This window comes from Geotrypetes seraphini, chromosome 3, assembly GCF_902459505.1.
Source record: "Geotrypetes seraphini chromosome 3, aGeoSer1.1, whole genome shotgun sequence".
Taxonomy (NCBI): domain Eukaryota; kingdom Metazoa; phylum Chordata; class Amphibia; order Gymnophiona; family Dermophiidae; genus Geotrypetes; species Geotrypetes seraphini.
In genome coordinates, this window is record NC_047086.1 from 164,379,347 (window position 1) to 164,397,257 (window position 17,911).

At 43.4% G+C, this 17,911-nt stretch overlaps 1 protein-coding gene across 9 annotated transcripts in view; it reads left to right on the top strand.

Moving 5' to 3' along the window:
- PLEKHG1 (pleckstrin homology and RhoGEF domain containing G1) overlaps window positions 1-17,911 on the top strand; it is a 298,003-nt gene that overhangs the window by 88,663 nt on the left and 191,429 nt on the right. The window lies entirely within an intron of this gene.

A 17,911-nucleotide genomic window follows, 5' to 3' on the forward strand; every position in this document is an offset into this window, starting at 1 on the left:
ATAATACTGTATTCTTAGCTTTGGATACTCCTGCTCCTCCCATTCCATGTCCTGAAAGGGGTATAGAACCCTAGGTTTGGCTGACCTCCAGAATTTGCCTCCTGCATTTCTAAGCTTGCTCTGCATCTTGTTTCAGATTCTTACTGACCTCTCTCCCGTCTGCTATTGCATATGCAAAACAAGTATACTATGTCCATTTGACAAACCCTTTTGCCTACAATCCTCACAGTCTCTTTTGCACTCTAAATTCCTTCCACAAAATGCCCCCACCTCTAAACCATTTCACTTTCTGGCCAGACTTTATCCAAGTAATTCCATGACAAGATTTGCAACATTACAGAGAGAGAAGAGAGCTAATCTTACATCCTCCACCAAGTCACTTGCATCTCTCCTGTTTCACAACTTCATTCTCAAAATTTCTAAAATCAAATAAACTACACATCTTGCCTCTTCCAAACTCATTAATTCTTTTAATTTTACTCTCAAACCACCTACTCAGCTTGATCTCCCCTACCTTTCATCTCTCACATTCCCAACCTATGATTTTCCACTGTAACTGTTCCTGATGTCTAGAAACATGATGTGATTACACCACTCCTTACAAGCCTTCAATGTACCATAACCACCATTACAACCATTGTCCCCAACTCCCTCTGGCACTAAGGCTCCTAGACATATTTTAATCTCAAGATATTTTGGATCCATTCCAATTTGGCTTTCACACTCTACTGAAATATTTATTAGATTATTTAAACCAGGGGTGCCCAATAGGTCGATCGCGATCGACCGGTAGATCGCCAAGGCAAAGTGAGTTGATGGGCTCTGCAATCGATTCACTTTGCCTTGGCGATCTACCGGGCTGATCAGTCTTCCTCTTCCCGACGTCAATTCTGCAGTCGGAGAGGAAGTTCGGGCCATCCAATCGCTGCCTGGCTAGGCCGGAACTTCCTCTCCGATGGCAGAATTGCGTCAGGGAGAGGAATGCTGGTTGGCCCAATGCAAGGAAGCAGGGAGAGCTTGGGGCGGCGGCTAGGGGGCCTGTTACCTGATGGCGGCAGCAGTGGCTTGGTGAAGGGCAGGAAGAAAGAAAGGGGGCAAGCAGGGAGAAAGAAGGGAAACAGAAAAAAAGAAAGGGGGCATGAAGAGAGAAAACAAGAAAGGGAGGCAGGGAGAAAGAAAGGGCATGGAGAGAGGAAGAAAAAGTTGGGGGAGGAAATGAGGTCTGGAGGAGAGGAAGCATACAGGCTGAAAGAAGGGAAGAAAGATTGGATGCACAGTCAGAAGAAAGTGCAACCAGAGACTCATGAAATCACCAGATAACAAAAGGTAGGAAAAATGATTTTATTTTTAATTTAGTGATCAAAATGTGTTTGAATTTATATCTGCTGTCTATATTTTGCACTATGGCCCCCGTTTTACTAAACCACAATAGCGGGTTTTAGCGCAGGGAGCCTATGAGCGTTGAGAGCAGCACTGGGCATTCAGCGCAGCTCCCTGCGCTAAAAATTGCTATTGTGGCATAGTAAAAAGGGAGGGGGGTCTATTTGTCTATTTCTGAGGTGCATAGAGTCATCTGCCTTGACCTCTTTGAAAAAACCTCTTTGATAATTAACATTTTCTCAGCGTACAGTATGCTTTGTGGTTTTTTAAAAATTTTTTATTGTTGGTAAATCATTTTGACTTGGTCATTTTAAAAGTAGCCCGCAAGCCCAAAAAGTGTGGGCACCCCTGATTTAAACCATCTTTCTCTGGTACAAATCAAAGCAGTTTAAATAGGTTAAGATTCTATAAATAGCACAAAAAAATAACACTAAGCACTATTGTATAAATGACGCTCTAAGTTAGGCACCATTTATAGAACAGCGCTTATGCTAGAATCTGCGGCTAGATTTAGCTGCGAAGATCAAAACCAGCTGAATTCTGATGTAAAACCTCATCCCTAAATTAGGCATGGACTATAACAGCAAATGTAAATTAGAGGAGTGTCCCTGATCCACTCGTGGACTTCCCATTGCTGTGCCCCTTTTTGGAAATGTGTAAAATTTACGCACGAATCCCAGCGCCTAAATTTGCATGCATGCATTTAAATTTAAGTCAGTCAACACTGATAATTATTAAGGCCCAATTATCAGTGTTAATTGGCTTGTTATTCAATTAAATTCCATGAGCAAATTGGGCGTCCAAATGGCAGATGAAATTTAATATGGGGAGTGTGTGGCGCAGTGGTTAAAGCTACAGCCTCAGCACCCTGGGGTTGTGGGTTCAAACCCACACTGCTCCTTGTGACCCTGGGCAAGTCACTTAATCCCTCCACTGCCCAAGGTACATTAGACAGATTGTAAGCCCACCGGGACAGACAGGGAAAAATGCTTGAGCACCTGAATAAATTCATGTAAACCGTTCTGAGCTCCCCTGGGAGAATGGTATAGAAAATTGAATAAATAAATAAAATGCAAAGTGATGCACATTGAGAAGAATAATCCTAATCATAGTTATTAGATGCTAGGGACCACCTTGGGAATCAGCGCTCAAGAAAAGGTTCTGGGTGTCATCATAGACAATACACTGAAGCCTTCCACCTAATGTGCGACAGCGGTCAAAAAGGCAAACAGGATGCTAGGAATTGTTAGAAAAGAGATGGTTAACAAGAAAGTTATAATGCCTCAGTATCGCTCAATGATGCGACCTCACCTTGAGTATTGCGTTCAGTTTTGGTCTCCTTATCTTAAAAAAGATATACCAGCACTAGAAAAAGTTCAAAGAAGAGCGACCAAGATGATAAAAAGGGGATGGAACTCCTCTTGTATGAGGAAAGACTGGAGAGACTATGGCTCTTCAGCTTAGAAAAGAGATGGCTGAGGGGAAATATGATTGAAGTCTAGATTATCATAAGAACATAAGAATTGTCACTGCTGGGTCAGACCAGTGGTCCTTCGTGCCCAGCAGTCCATTCACGCGGCGGCCCTTAGGTCAAAGACCAGTGCTCTAACCGAGTCCAGCCTCACCTGCATATGTTCTGGTTCAGCAGGAACTTGTCCAACTTTGTCTTGAATCCCTGGAGGGTGTTTTCCCCTATAACAGCCTCCGGAAGAGCGTTCCAGTTTTCTATCACTCTCTGGGTGAAGAAGAACTTCCTTACGTTTGTACGGAATCTATCCCCTTTTAAGTTTAGAGAGTGCCCTCTCGTTCTCTCTACCCTGGAGAGGGTGAACAACCTGTCTTTATCTAATAAGTCTATTTCCTTCATTATCTTGAATGTTTCGATCATGTCCCCTCCAGTGTTCCCTCTAAGCGGGCGGGTGTTGTGAGCAAACTTTTTTCACCGTGAGCCAAAAATATCGGGCGCCAGCAAGTTATGAGCCAACTCGCCCGATTCTCCTCTCGCCGCCCTGCCATCTGCCGTACGCCTCTTCCGATCGTGCGCTGTGACGAGAAACGTGTGCGCTGCGATGTAATATTTTGTGCGCCAGCGCACGCCAGCGCAGCTTAGCGGGAACACTGGTTCAAATGGTTTTATTTATTTCCCCAAATTTATTTTTGTTATACGCATTGAAAATATTTGATATTGCGTTTAAATCAAAATCTCAATAAACTTGAAACGAGTGCCCGTGAGATTGTGGGAGGGTTAAATACTCAAAACTTAGAAGTTTTTGCTACGCCAGCTTTCTGGTATCTTTACATACAGTGGCGTACCTAGCATATGTAACATCCGGGGCCCATCATTTTTTGGCACCCCCCCCCATCTGTAAGAAAAACATGATTTTTAGTAACAAACCACACGTCACACATGAGTACCTAGGAAAAGGCAGCATCTTACATATTGCAGTGAGCAGTACATCAATACACCCATTGTAAAACTAAACAAGCCAGACCAGCACAGATCAATCCTACACCGTCAATCCTAACAGAAAACCATGTCTTTCGAACACACAGAACACAGAAAACACCTTCGCCTAGTAAGGAATATGTAATCACAAACTAACCCCTCCCTCTTTTACAAAACTGTAGTGTGGATTTTAGCTACGGAGGTAACAGCTCTGATGCTCATAAAATTCTGAGCATCAGAGCTGCTACCACCAAGGCTGGTGCTAAAAACGCTTCACAGTTTTGTAAAAGGGGGGATAAAATAAAAATACATAGACAAAGGTTAAATTGAACCAGCAAGAAGCTGGACTCTGCATACAATGCTTCACAGAAACAGTGACACATGTCTCCTAAAGCAATAAATAAATAGAAATTTTTTTCTACCTTTGTCTTCTGTGGTTTCTCCTTTCCTCATCTTCTTGTAACTCTCTTCCTTCCATTCACTGTCTGCCGTCTCTCTTCCCCTATATGGCATCTTCTCTCCTTCTATGCCCCTTCCAGAAACTGTATGCCTCCCCCTTCCATCTCTCCTTTCACCCCATTGGTCTGGCATCTCTCTCCTCGCCTTCCCTCTCCCACACCTCTCCTCATAGTCTGGTATCTCCCCTTCCCTGATTCTCTGGCATCTCTCTCCTTTCCTTTTCTTCCATCTTTCGTTCCCCCTCCATGCTCTCACATCTCCCCCTTCCTTTTCCCTTAGACTGGCATACCTTCCTCCTATGCTCCAAGCCCTGGCATCTCCTTTAATTCCCTCCCTCATCTTCCTTCTCCCTCCAGCTGGGTACCGCAACACTCTTCCCTGCAGCTCTGCACTTCCCCACAATTGCCATGCTTCGGTTCCTCTTCTTCCTTCCTTCCTCCCCCCCCCCCCCCCCGCGGGACCCTGCGGCACCATCAACTCTTACTCCCTCTAATGTCGGCCCTGCAGCTCCAGACTTCCTCGCACCTTCTCCCCTCCCCCTTTGGATCGCTATTATTTTAAATGTTATAGCCGCGGAGCTGTATCCATCAGTGGAGATGTCTAACCTCGGCCTGCCCCGGAACTCTTACTGCAGCAGCCGCCCGTCTAGGCAGGAACAGGAAGTCACTGTTGCAGTAAGAGTTCCGGGGCGGGCCGAGGTTAGACATCTCCACTGATGGATACAGCTCCGCGGCTATAACATTTAAAATAATAGCGATCCAAAGGGGGAGGGGAGAAGGTGCGAGGAAGTCTGGAGCTGCAGGGCCGACATTAGAGGGAGTAAGAGGTGATGGTGCCGCAGGGTCCCGCGGGGGGGGGGGGGGGGGAGGAAGGAAGGAAGAAGAGGAACCGAAGCATGGCAATTGTGGGGAAGTGCAATTCCCCCAATGCGTCCCCTTACCTTACCGACGCGTGTGTGCGCTGTGAAGAGAAACTTTGCGCTGCGATGTAATATTTTGTGGGCGAGCGCAGGCCAACGCAGCTTAGCGGGAACACTGGTCTGTTCCAACCCTAGCTTTGCATCCTTGTTGGTAAATATGACTCAACAATTGAGTCAGATGAATTGAGATTTAATGAGATACATAGGAGTCCTTCTGGGCCTTCTCTAACACTTTAACATTTCTCTCTATAGAGATCAAACAAATGTACGTAAAATGATCCACTATCCATCCTTGTCATGCTTTCCCAGGATAAGGCTTAGAACAGTCAAAAACAATTTGTTACAGAGCCAAATAAAATTTATTGTGATATAATCCATAAAAGTCTCTTTAATGTGCTATAATAAGGTAATTGGTGCATGAAATTTAAACTCAAATCAGCATCTTTCTTTCTGTTATTGCCCAGTTAATCTAATAATTAAAGGCAGGTCAGACATGCTTGACTGGGTTTTATTAATTAAAAACCAAGCATAAACTTTGATGCTGGCTTTCACTTAAAAGTGGGCCAACTTCAAAACACCAGCATGATAAATATTAGGAAGCATGTTTATATTAACCTTGCCCTTGGTTTAGAATTGGGGAAAAGCCAAAACATCAAGCATGGATAAAGATAATTAGGTTTCCATCAATGGTTTGCTTGCTCTGAGCATTAACTGTATCTGTTTCCTTAATTGATTCTTTCAAAATCCCTTTACCAAATGAATTATTCAAGAAACTTGTTTTAATCAAATAACTGAACTGGATCTGGTACTTATGAAGGAAAAAGTATCATCTCAGCTCTAATGATCTCCATGCAATGTGATTTTAATTTTGAGCCAAGGCATAAAGAAGTCATGAAGAAGCCAAATGTCTTGTTAAAATAGGGTGAAGCTCTAGTGGTAGAACAGTGGAGTAAGCCAAAAAAACTTTAATAAGGACAGCAAATCTTTGTTAGAGTAAATAAAACTAAGAGTAGAATGAGACACTTGTTTAGCCACTTGCTTTAGCCTTTTGCCTGAACATGGGACAGAGAAGTGAGGGAGGAAGGTGGCACTAACTTGGGACACAGGAGGGAGGGAGGGAATAGAAAGGGAGAATTGTTGGGCATGAATGTGTGAGTGCGAGGGAAAGAGAGAGTGCACATAGGGAAAGGAAGAAAGAGGAAAATTGAGCATAGAGAGAGGCGTGTGGCCAGTAGAGAATGACACGATGGTTGTTACCCGCGGCTAGCCACAAGTAGCCACGGGTAACCCGCCGAAATGGGGAAAGAAAAAATAGTAGTCGCTGCGGGGATGGGGACAAGGCCATTCACCGCCCCGTGGAGCAGTGAATGGTCTTGTCTCCGCAGTGAGGCAATCAAGGATCGCATGGTCCAGCAGCCCCCACCCACCTGATTGCAGCGTTCAGCCAGCTCCCTCCCTCCATCTCACCTTATATGCAGAGTTTGCGGCTTTCTTTTTCACCCAGCGGCATGCTTTCAAAAAGCCGCGCACGCACAGCTACTCAATTGTTCAATCTTCTCCTCTGCTGCAACTTCCTATTTCCGGTTGCGTCAGAGCAGAAGATTGAACAGGAGCCTCCGGTGTGTGGCCCGACGGCAATAGTGTTTCCGTGTCTATCCTATTTGCTCGTCTTCTTGCCTTTGGGGAACAGAAGTGGTGTCTGTTGTGGGCGTTGGCAGTCACGCCTGGTCCTCCTGCTCTCTGACAGCTGAGTTAAAGTCTGCGACCGGGTTCCGCGTGGCGTCTGGGCTTGAGCCGGAGTACGGAGACCTCGTGTAGCAGCGGCCGCTGGGACTTGCGGATTTGACGGCAGGGTTCAGTGCGGCCCGATGTAGTGCAAGCGCGTCCTTCCACTTCCATGCTTGTACCAAGGGTGGGCTTTCGCAATCTCTGCTGACTGCTCCGAGGGATCTGGCATTTGCTATTTATGCGCTACGTAATATGTAATTGTAAATTTGGTGATTTAATTTCTTTCTGTTGAATTTCTCAACAGGAAATGCTCACCCCTTTGAGGATACATCCAATAAAAAGTTTGAAGGTGAGCTGGTGGGGGGGGATGGTATTAGTCAGCACTTGCAGTGTCGTGACCTCACCTAGGAAGATATATAGTGGCTCTCCTTCAGCTCACTGGATCCAAAGAAGTCCCTGACTTAAAAATTAGTGAATACCCAATATACAAGACAATACCTACTGACCCAACCCTACTCTGTTATTTAAGAAACAATGCTGGCTTTATGGTTGTCCTCCTTTTTTTATTTTTTTAACCTGTTGGAGATAGCTTTCCAGGAAGCATTCAAAATAGATGCTAGTCTAGGGACCTGCCCACATCTATTATAATCGGCCTGGAAGGACATAGGGCTTCTTTATAATGTTACAATGCGTATAATGTTACAATGTGTAGGACATATCCTCTGTTACAATAGGATATGTTCGATATCCTTCTTGCTGCCATAATCAGCTGTACTATTACTTTTGGGGAATGAGTGCCACTTCCCTTCTCCCAATTTCTTCTTCTGTTCCCTTTCTTGATTCCATTAATTTGTGATCCTGGTAATCTTCTCTTGGTTTGGAACAACTCCGTAAGCTTAATGCATCTCTCCTGTGATGATATGAGGGTCCTTGCTTCCACTTTCCCCTACTTTAGAAAGTACAAACTATGGTTCTTAAAGTTTCTGAGATCCTTTGGCCAGCATCCAACGTTACCTATAAGTTTGCTTTCTTCAGACGTATGCCTAGCTAGGTCCTTCAAGACAAAGTTAGACAAGTTCCTGCTGAACTAGAACATACACAGGTAAGACTAGTCTCAGTTAGGGCACTAGTCTTTGACCTAAGAGCCGCTGCGTGAGCAGACTGCTGGGCATGATGGACCACTGGTCTGACCTAGCAGCGGCAATTCTTATGTTGTTATGAGCAGCCGCGCGTGTGTCTGGGCGAAAAAGAAAGCCGGCAAACTCGGCATCTAAGGTAAGGTGGAGGGAGGGAGCTGACGGAACGCTGCGGAGGGAATAAGATGGGTGCTAGACCAATTGGGGGGGGGTGAAGGGAGAGGCACAGTAACAGCAAATGGAAGACGCAGAGAGAAGACACACAGTGGATGGAAGGAATTGAATGAGAAGATGAGGTAAGCAGAACCAGACAACAAAGGTAGAAAAAAAAAATTCTATTTATTTTTTTCTTTTTTTTTTTTTGCTTTAGGATAAAGTAGTATATTAGTTGTGTTGATAAAAATTTATAAACAAAGCCCTGCCAGCTTAACATCTCTTTCTCTAGTTCAGCAGCCAGAACTTTGATTTATAAGGAAGAAATAAGCTAAATATTGCAGTACTAAGGCTTATATGGATGCTGCGGGGGATGGTGACAGGGCGGTGAAGGGGATGGTGGTGACGGTGACGGGGCGGTGAAGGAGACGGTGGGCTGGGGATGGGGCAGTGATGGGGACAGATTTTTTCCCCGTGTCATTCTCTAGTGGCCAGTACTGTCTCAGTTCTAAAATTAGATCTGAAACCTGACTGAGATTCATGTAATAGACAGTATTGCTCCAAGTACTTAGTTAGTTGAAATTGGACCAGTCCCTCCATGATCTTTACAAAAAAAGGAATAGATACCTCTAGTCTATAATTTGGTGGTAAAGAAGGCGAATCTTTAATATTTTTGATTAATGGTATAATAACTATATTACTTCCTCTACTGGAAACTTTCCCTTATCCAGAGAGTCAGATAGCCATTCAAACATTTTCAGCTTAAAGGTTTCAGCATTAGCCATAAGATTTACGGGACAATGATCCAAAATACAGTGAGATTTAGAATATCTATGAAATAGTTTAGAAAAGTCTGACCAGTCTGGGATTTCAAAGGTGGACTATAAAAGGTCCACCTTGGTCTCATCCTGACTCTTAGTTGTAAGAAAGTCTATATTACTTAGTAGGGCAAACTAGAAGATCGTAAACCTATAACCTTAGAGCTAAAGAAATTTGCTAAATCATTAGTAGGCAATAACATTTGAGATGGTTGTGTGTTTTTACATAAACATATTAACAAGTTGGAATAATTTTTTGTGTTAGTGGTATTAGTGCCTACTATTGTAGAGTAAAATTTTTTTCATTTCTTTTTTAGTAGCAATTTATAATTTCTAACCTCTTTTCGCCTTTTTTTCCTTGTCGCTATCTAATTTTGATTTTAACCATTTCCTTTCTAATCATCGTACCATTCGTTTCATACCTATCGGTTCTAAATTGTACAAATCATTTCAAGGACACACTATAACAAATTACATACTTATATATCAAATCAAAATACAACATATACATCGCATCAATGATGAATATCATTTAAGGCTAAAAGTGGCCAACCCCAAGTTGAACGATTAGGGCACCTTTGAGCTGATTATTGAAATAACTGTTATGCTGATGCTTTCACACATTATCCCTTTAAGAGATGCTATGCCTTACTATTAAAGCACTTTCAGTTAGTTGGTATGTCTCAAGATAATCAATAGCCTGGTTAAGCACTCGGTCATTGGTCTATGTGACCAGAAGGGACTTAGGGGGAAATTCTATAAATGGCTCTTAAATTTAGGTGCCAGTAGATGCCCTACCAGTGCCTAAGCTAAATGAGAAACGCCATTTGAAGCGACGATTAACTTTGAGTTTAAAGTGCCTAAATAAAAGGTGCCAGAATTGCACCTCTAGATACGCCTACCGGCGCCTAACACCACTATGGGCATGGCTAGTGCCGGAAGTGGCATTAGCCGCCACAAAGGGACAAAATCTATAAGAAGCGGCCAAAAGTTAGGCGCCGATATAGGCACCGTTCAGCGCGATTCAAGCACAATTGGGTGCTGTTTAGTGAATCACATTGAGCGGCACCTGTTTTGGAGGCGCCCAATAAATAGGCCAGCTCTAGGCACAAGTAAAAGTTAGGCTTCCAAGTGAGCCCTTAAGTACGCATAAGAGCAGTGATTCTGTAAGAAGGCGCCTACCATGTAGCCACACCAACGCCTAACATGCATAGTGCCTATTTTTTTGAAGGCCGCCTAAATTTTTAGAGGCGCTTTGTTACAGAATCTCGCTTTCTTGATAGGCGCCTAGGTTTCAATCAATGCTGATTAAAAAGCTTAATTGAGCTTGTTTTTCAATTTAGGTAGGCGCCTAACTAGTTGGGCGCCTCCGAAATAGGTGCCTAACTTTAGGTGCTGTTTACAGAATTTGGGCCAAAGTGCCTACATAGGTATGATTCACAGCAAAGATAGGCGCTGGAAACATAGACTTGGAGACACTGGTCTACATTTCCGGCAACTATCTTTTCATGGAGGCGCAATTCTCTGTACAGTGTCCATGATCGGCGGCCACTTTATAGGCAGCCACCGATATCAGCGCCATATAGAGAATCCAGGCCTTACTGTCTATGTAATTGAGTCTCTTCATCCTCCATTGCTTAAGGTGCAACTTAAATTATAAAGACTTAAGCAGGGATCTGTCAACTCTGTCTGAATGTGTAACAAGAAAAAAGTAATTGAACACAACCCTACAAAGGTAAACCATGTGACATACGTTGAGAGCACACAATCAAACAATTAAAAAACTGTAGTTTTATATTACTTTGATAAATGTTTCCTCATAGAGCTGTCAGACCTTGGGATCACAACTCCTGATGCAGGCTGTTGAGTGCTGAAACATGGTTTTGTGTTGTCGTATCATTTTATGGTGGCCAATGAGAGCTCTCCATGGTGGCTATTTAATAAATTACAATTAATTTTCCTCTGAGAGCTGTCAGACCTTGGGATCACAACTCCTGATGCAGGCTGTTGAGTGCTGAAACATGGTTTTGTGTTGTCGTATCATTGTATGGTGGCCAATGAGAGCTCTCCGTGGTGGCTATTTAATAAATTACAATTAATTTTCCTCTGGCTTCTTTGGAAGGTCATTTATCTAACCTTACTTCTTCTGACTGAATGTGTAACTCATCTTTACACTGGATTTTTAAGTCAAGCAAGTAAATTTAAAATACACATCAAGCCTTAGTCGTGCATTTTGATGTTTCCCAAGGGGCAGCCAAAAAAGTTAATTTTTTTTTTTTATGGAGCAATTTAATTAAGGACTCAAGTGCTTTAAGCATTTAACGCACAGTTTACCACACAGTAACTTCTAGCACATAGCAAACTGCACTTTGTATTTTTTGTTTTTAAGGTGCAGGGCATGGAAGCTTTATCCAGTAGTGAGAGAAATAGGAGGCACATTTTTTAACATTTTTAATTAATTTCATTTTCTATACCGTTCTCAGTGGAGCTCAGAACGGATTACATGAACTTATTCAGGTACTTAAGCGTTTTTCCCTGTCTGTCCTGGCGGGATCACAATCCATCTAATGTACCAGGGGCAATGGGGGGGATTAAGTGACTTGCCCAGGGTCACAAGGAGCAACATGAGAATTGAACCCACAGCCTCAGGGTGCTGAGGCTAGACTTTTAACCACTGTGCCACACGCTGAATTTCATTTCCCCCCACCCTTGCCCTCTCTTTCATGAAGAGATTATAGCTTGGTATGATATATTCTAGTCATGAGACTTTAATAATGGCTTTGAAAGCAAAAGTATCCTGATTTGCCTCTGCTCTCAGGGCGTGCAAATCAAGGACTGTGTTATCTAGACTAGAATTGTGCTCACAACTTTCCATATATCACATGTTTCTTAGTTTGGACACAGGATGTAAACTAGATGCAGTTGGCTACTAAAATGGTCCATGGTCTTTGTCATGAGGGAGCAGACTTAGAGATCTGAATATGCATACTCTGGAAGCCAGGCAGGATGAAAGTTCAGGGGTCGTGGAATGAGAGAAAAAAGAAGGTAGATTTCAGATAATATGAATAAATATGTACGTATAGAAAGGGTGATGGCTGCGTGGAACAGCCCCACTTGTATATCAGTTTGTCATTTGACGCACAACACTGGAGTTGCCGAGTCTTCATCTGTCTTTTGCCACCCACAGGACGCAGACTGCATTATTTTTCTATGAAGCTCAAAGCTTACTCTTTTACAGTATCTGATACAAGGGCTGTATCTGATTTCAAATTCAAGGCAGCATCGGGCTTGCCTAGGGATCTCTAAGAAAGAGGAAAGGATTGTAAAGGTAAGCGACTGGGTGGGTGGAAAGAATAGATAGGCTGAACAGTATTTTTCTGCCTCCGTTTTACATTACATTACATTAGAGATTTCTATTCCGCCATTGCCTTGCAGTTCAAGGCGAATTACAAAAGTGAATTACATGAAGATATCTGGTAATTTCTAGAGGAGATAGAGTAGATGAGGTTGTTTTCAGTTTGCTTCTTTTATTTGCCCTCCTTGTTTACCATAAACTTTGTCAGATACATAATTTATGCATTTCTCCATTTAACTCATTTATTTTCCGGGCATGACAGCCAAATTCCAAACAATTTGTCATTGCTCTCATTTAATTCAAACTTTTGTATGATATGAATTATTTTTATATAGAGTCTTTGTTCACTGATGAAGCAGATGCAGGTGGTCTTTAACGGGCTATAATGTATATTGATCATATGTTGTTGTTTTTTTTTCATTTATTTTTACATGTCTTTGCTGCTCTGAGCTGTTACAGAAATTGTGACAGATTTATAGATTATAAATGAGAATGCTGAGCATTGATTTCTGTGTGCTGCTGTTCTGGATGATTAAAGATATGCACTCTAGTTTCCATTGTTTTAATGGATCATAAATTATGAGTACAAGGTTATCAAGATAGCATGTCTTGTGGTTTTTTTTTGTTGTTGTTTTTTTATAAATCTTTCAAACATAGGCTTAGATAAAAGAGTAAGCTTTGAGCTCCATGAAAAAATAATGTGGTCTGCATCCTGTTGGTGGCAAAAAAACAGATTCAGCAATTCCAGTATTGCATCACGTGACAATCAAAGTGATATGAGGGGGAGAGGAGAAAACATCATAAATGGCAAATTAAATACTGTTAGCAGTGTTTTGGTTGCAACCTATGTTGTCCCCTTCTTAGCATGATGGCGGGTTGCCCCACCAGCGTTTAAACTTAAGCTTGTACCGGAGGCAATTTAGGGCAAAACGACATGCCCAAGATGACGAGCAGTGGAATTTGAACTCTTGATTTCCTTGACTCTTAACCCACAGCTCTAATCACTAGGCTACTCTTCCACACCTTCAAATAACTGTCTGGAGTTTGTTTAAGGATATCACCCTTAAAGTATAGAGCTTTGTCAATGTATTACAATGCAGCTAGATTCTCATTACCACCTTTCTTTTTGGAACTTGAATCTAGTGTGGATAGTGGATTTTTTTTTCCTGTGCGATAACTTTGTTCTGAGTCTGTAAGCCCTGAAGCTATTGTTTCCCCTCCTAACCCCCCCCCCCTTTCCATAAGTACCCCTGGGGACTGCAGCGAGTGAGCTCATAGTCTGCAGTATCCATATATATTCTCATAGGGTTGCCAAGAGCACAATGGAAGATTAGGTTCTTACCTCTGTAATTTTTATGTTAGAAGACATAGGAAGCTGGTGTCCTCCTTTACTCGTAAACTTTGTAGAAGGATGTCACTCATATCTTTCAACTCCTCCGCTTTACCAGTGGAGAAATAGCTCCCTCTTCAGTTAGTACCAAAGCAATTGAACTCCACTGAAACAGAAGAAAAGAGAAGGAGGGGCATGAAGAACTTTCCCAAAGACTAATACTACTACTACATTCAAGAAATGGAAAAAGGGCAAAACCGAGGAGAACTGGAAAGAACACAGGAAGTATCAAAAAGAATGTCACCTTGTGATTAGGAAAGCAAAAAGAGAATATGAAGAGAGGCTAGCCAGGGAAGCATGAAATTGCAAACCGTTCTTCAGATATGTTAATGGGAAACAGCCAGCTAAGGAAGAGATGGGACCGCTGGATGACAGAGATAGGAAGGGAGTAGTGAAGTAGGAGAAAGAAATGGCGGAAAGACTAAACATGTTCTTTTCGTCAGTATTTACAAAAGAGAACACATCCAACATACCGGAACCTGAACAAATCTTCAAAGGAGACCAGGCAGAAAAATTAACATCCATGCAAGTAAGCCTTGAAGATGTACACAGGCAGCTAGAAAAATTAAAAACTGACAAATCACTGGGCCCGGACGGAATCCACCCTAGGGTACTGAAAGAACTAAAGGAGGAAATAGTGGAACTACTACAGCAAGTCTGTAATCTATCTCTGAAAACAGGCATGATCCCGGAGGATTGGAAGATAGCCAATGTTGCACCCATCTTTAAAAAGGGATCAACAGGTGACCCGGGGAACTACAGACCGGTAAGTCTGACCTCGGTTCCGAGGAAAATGGCGGAAGAACTGATAAAAGATAGCATTAAGGAGCATCTAGAAAGGAATAAACTTATGACAACAAGCCAACATGGCTTCTGCAAGGGAAGATCATGCCTGACGAACTTATTGCACTTCTTCGAAGGAATTAACAAACGGATGGACAAAGGGGACCCCATAGACATCGTATACTTAAACTTCCAAAAGCCTTTGACAAGGTACCCATGAACTCCTACTTTGGAAACTGAAGAACCATGGGGTGGAAGGAGACGTACACAGATGGATCAGCAATTGGTTAGCAGATAGGAAGCAGAGGGTAGGAGTGAAGGGTCACTATTCAGACTGGAGGAGGGTCACGAGTGGTGTTCCGCAGGGGTCGGTGCTTGGACCGCTGCTATTCAATGTATTTATAAATGATCTAGAAACAGGGACAAAGTGCGAAGTAATAAAATTTGCAGATGACACCAAACTATTTAATGGGGCTAGGACTAAAGAGGACTGCAAAGCTTTACAAAGGGACCTGAACAGGGCTCAAAAAAAAAAAAAAAAAAAAGGGACCTGAACAAACTAGGGGAGTGGGCAATGAGATGGCAGATGAAGTTCAATGTAGAGAAATGTAAAGTCTTGCATGTAGGAAACAGAAATCCGAGGTACAACTACACGATGGGAGGGCTGGTAATGGGAGAAAGTAGCCTAGAGAAGGACTTGGGGGTACTGGTAGACAAGACAATGAAACCGTCGGCAAAGTGCGCAGCGGCCTCTAAGAAGGCGAACAGAATGCTAGGTATTATCAAGAAAGGTATTACAGCCAGAACGAAATAAGTTATCCTGCCATTGTATCGAGTGATGGTGCGCCTGCATCTGGAGTACTGCGTCCAATATTGGTCGCCGTACCTTAAGAAGGAAATGGCGATACTTGAGAGGGTTCAGAAAAGAGCGATGAGATTGATATAAGGTATGGAAAACCTTTCCTATGCTGAAAGATTGGAGAAACTGGGGCTCTTTTCCCTGGAAAAGCGGAGGCTTAGAGGGGACATGATAGAGACTTACAAGATCATGAAGGGCATAGACATAGAGAAAGTGGAGAGGGACAGATTCTTCAAATTTTCGAAGACTACAAGAACGAGAGGACATTCGGATAAATTAAGAGGAAACAGATTCAGAACCAATGCTAGGAAGTTCTTCACCCAGAGAGTGGTGGACACCTGGAATGCGTTTCCAGAGGGCGTAGTAGGACAGAGTACGGTATTGGGTTTCAAGAAAGGATTAGATGTTTTCCTGAAGAAAAAGGGGATTGAAGGGTATAGATAGAGGATTGATTTGCAGGTCCTGGACCTGATGGGCCGCCGCATGAGCGGACTGCTGGACATGATGGACCTCTGGTCTGACCCAACAGAGGCACTGCTTATGTTCTTATGTTCTTTCTACTGTATATCCCCGGATGGATCCACAGGCCCTGCTTCCCTGAGATGTCCTGTCTGTCCAAATTAGATTGTAAGCTGTAAGATTTGAGCAGGGACCATTTATTGAATGTTAAATGTTCAGCACTGTGTATGCCTTGTAGCGCTATATGCAAATACATTTCTGTTCTGCTCTGTAACTCATGAAAAAAGAACAATAATTAACATGAGCTTGTAACTTAGGAGTATACGGGAATCAACCTACTATGTGCAAGTAGCACTAGCGCATAAGAAACCCCATGGTTCAACAAAAATAGTATTGCTTATACTCCTATTTTATTTTATTTTTTTATATGCTCATCCACATGAAAGAAGTCCTGTTACAGACCCTAGCAATGTCCGAAGAAGTAAATAGACGAATTGTAAATCTGCACAAGGTGGGCCATACAGAATCCTATGTCTTTTAACAGAAAGAAGATTACCGAAGTAAGAACATAATCTTTCATTCTGTTGCAAAGGTATAGGGTTCTGTACTGAAGCTGATGTACCAAAGCACTGCCAGAAGTCTAGGGAGGGACAGATGAGCCAATGTAGAATCTAGTAAAAGTATGGAGAGTAGACCAAGTACTGTATTTTTCGTTCCCTAAGACGCACTTTTTCCACCCCCAAAAAGGGGGTGGAAAATAAGGGTGCATCTTAAGGAGCGAATGTAAAAAAAAAAAAAAAAAAATCCAACAAAACCCGTACCTCCTTTTGTCATCCCGGCGGTCCACCATGATTTCCGCGCTCCTGCCTGGGTTCTTCTGATCTCTTCCGGCAGTGTCAGTGGAACAGTGGTGCAGGAGGCAGACACACGATTTTTGCATGCCTGCTTGGTTCCTCCCTGCACTCTGAATGGCTGCCTGTCAGTTCTCTTTCCGCGAGAACTGACAGGCAGCCATTCGGAGTGCAGGGAGGGACCAAGCAGGCACACACAAAGTGCATGCCTGCACCGCTGTACCGCTGATGCTGCTGGAAGAGAGCAGCAGAACCCAAGCAGGAGCGTGGAAAGTGCACTGAACCGCCGGGATGACACAAAAAGGAGCCTTTGGGCTGGTTTGGGATGGGTTGGCTGGTTGCCTTTGGGCTGGCTGGCTGGCTTGGGATTGACTGGCTGGCTGGCCTGGGGTGGGTTGGCTAGTTACCTTTGGGCTGCCTGGCTGGCTTGGAACTGGCTGGCTGGCCGTGTTGATTGGGGGCTGGCTGGCTGGATGGCTTGGGGGTGAGTTGGCTGGCTGCCTTGGGGCTGGCTGGCTGGCTTGGCACTGACTGGGGGTTTGGGAGCTGGCTGGCTGGCTGCCACTAGATGTGCCTACCATTAGATGTGCACACCACTAGATGTGCCTACCATTAGATGTGCACACCACTAGATGTGCCCTGTACCCTGTCCTAGCCTACTATTAGACCACCATAGGGGGGACAGGGGATAGGGCACACCATTTGGTTCAGAATTTTTTTTTCTTGGTTTTTCCTCCTCTAGAGGTGGGTGCGTCTTATGGTCAGATGCATCTTATGGAGCGAAAAATACGGTAGCTGCTCTATGGATTTCATTAGGTGGAACAGCACAGTACACACCACCCAGGAGGCAACAACACTTCTAGTCAAATGTGCTGTGTTAGAGATAGGTGGCAATTTTCTGCAGGCAATATAGAAAAAATAAATCGCCATGCAAATCCATTTTGCAATTAAAGCCTTAGAAGCTGGTCTGCCTCATCTTGATTGGCTGGTCAGCACAAAAAGATAGTCGGAGAGATGTGAACCATTGGTCCTTTCCAGGTAGTGGAACTCTTCGTACGTCATGTTTAGTCAAACACATAGGGTGAAAAGCAGGCAAACAAATCTCTGACCCTTGGAAGGGTCTCTGAGAAGAGGATCCAGAGGAGAATTGGCAGGATCTCTGAGAGGAACAAAAA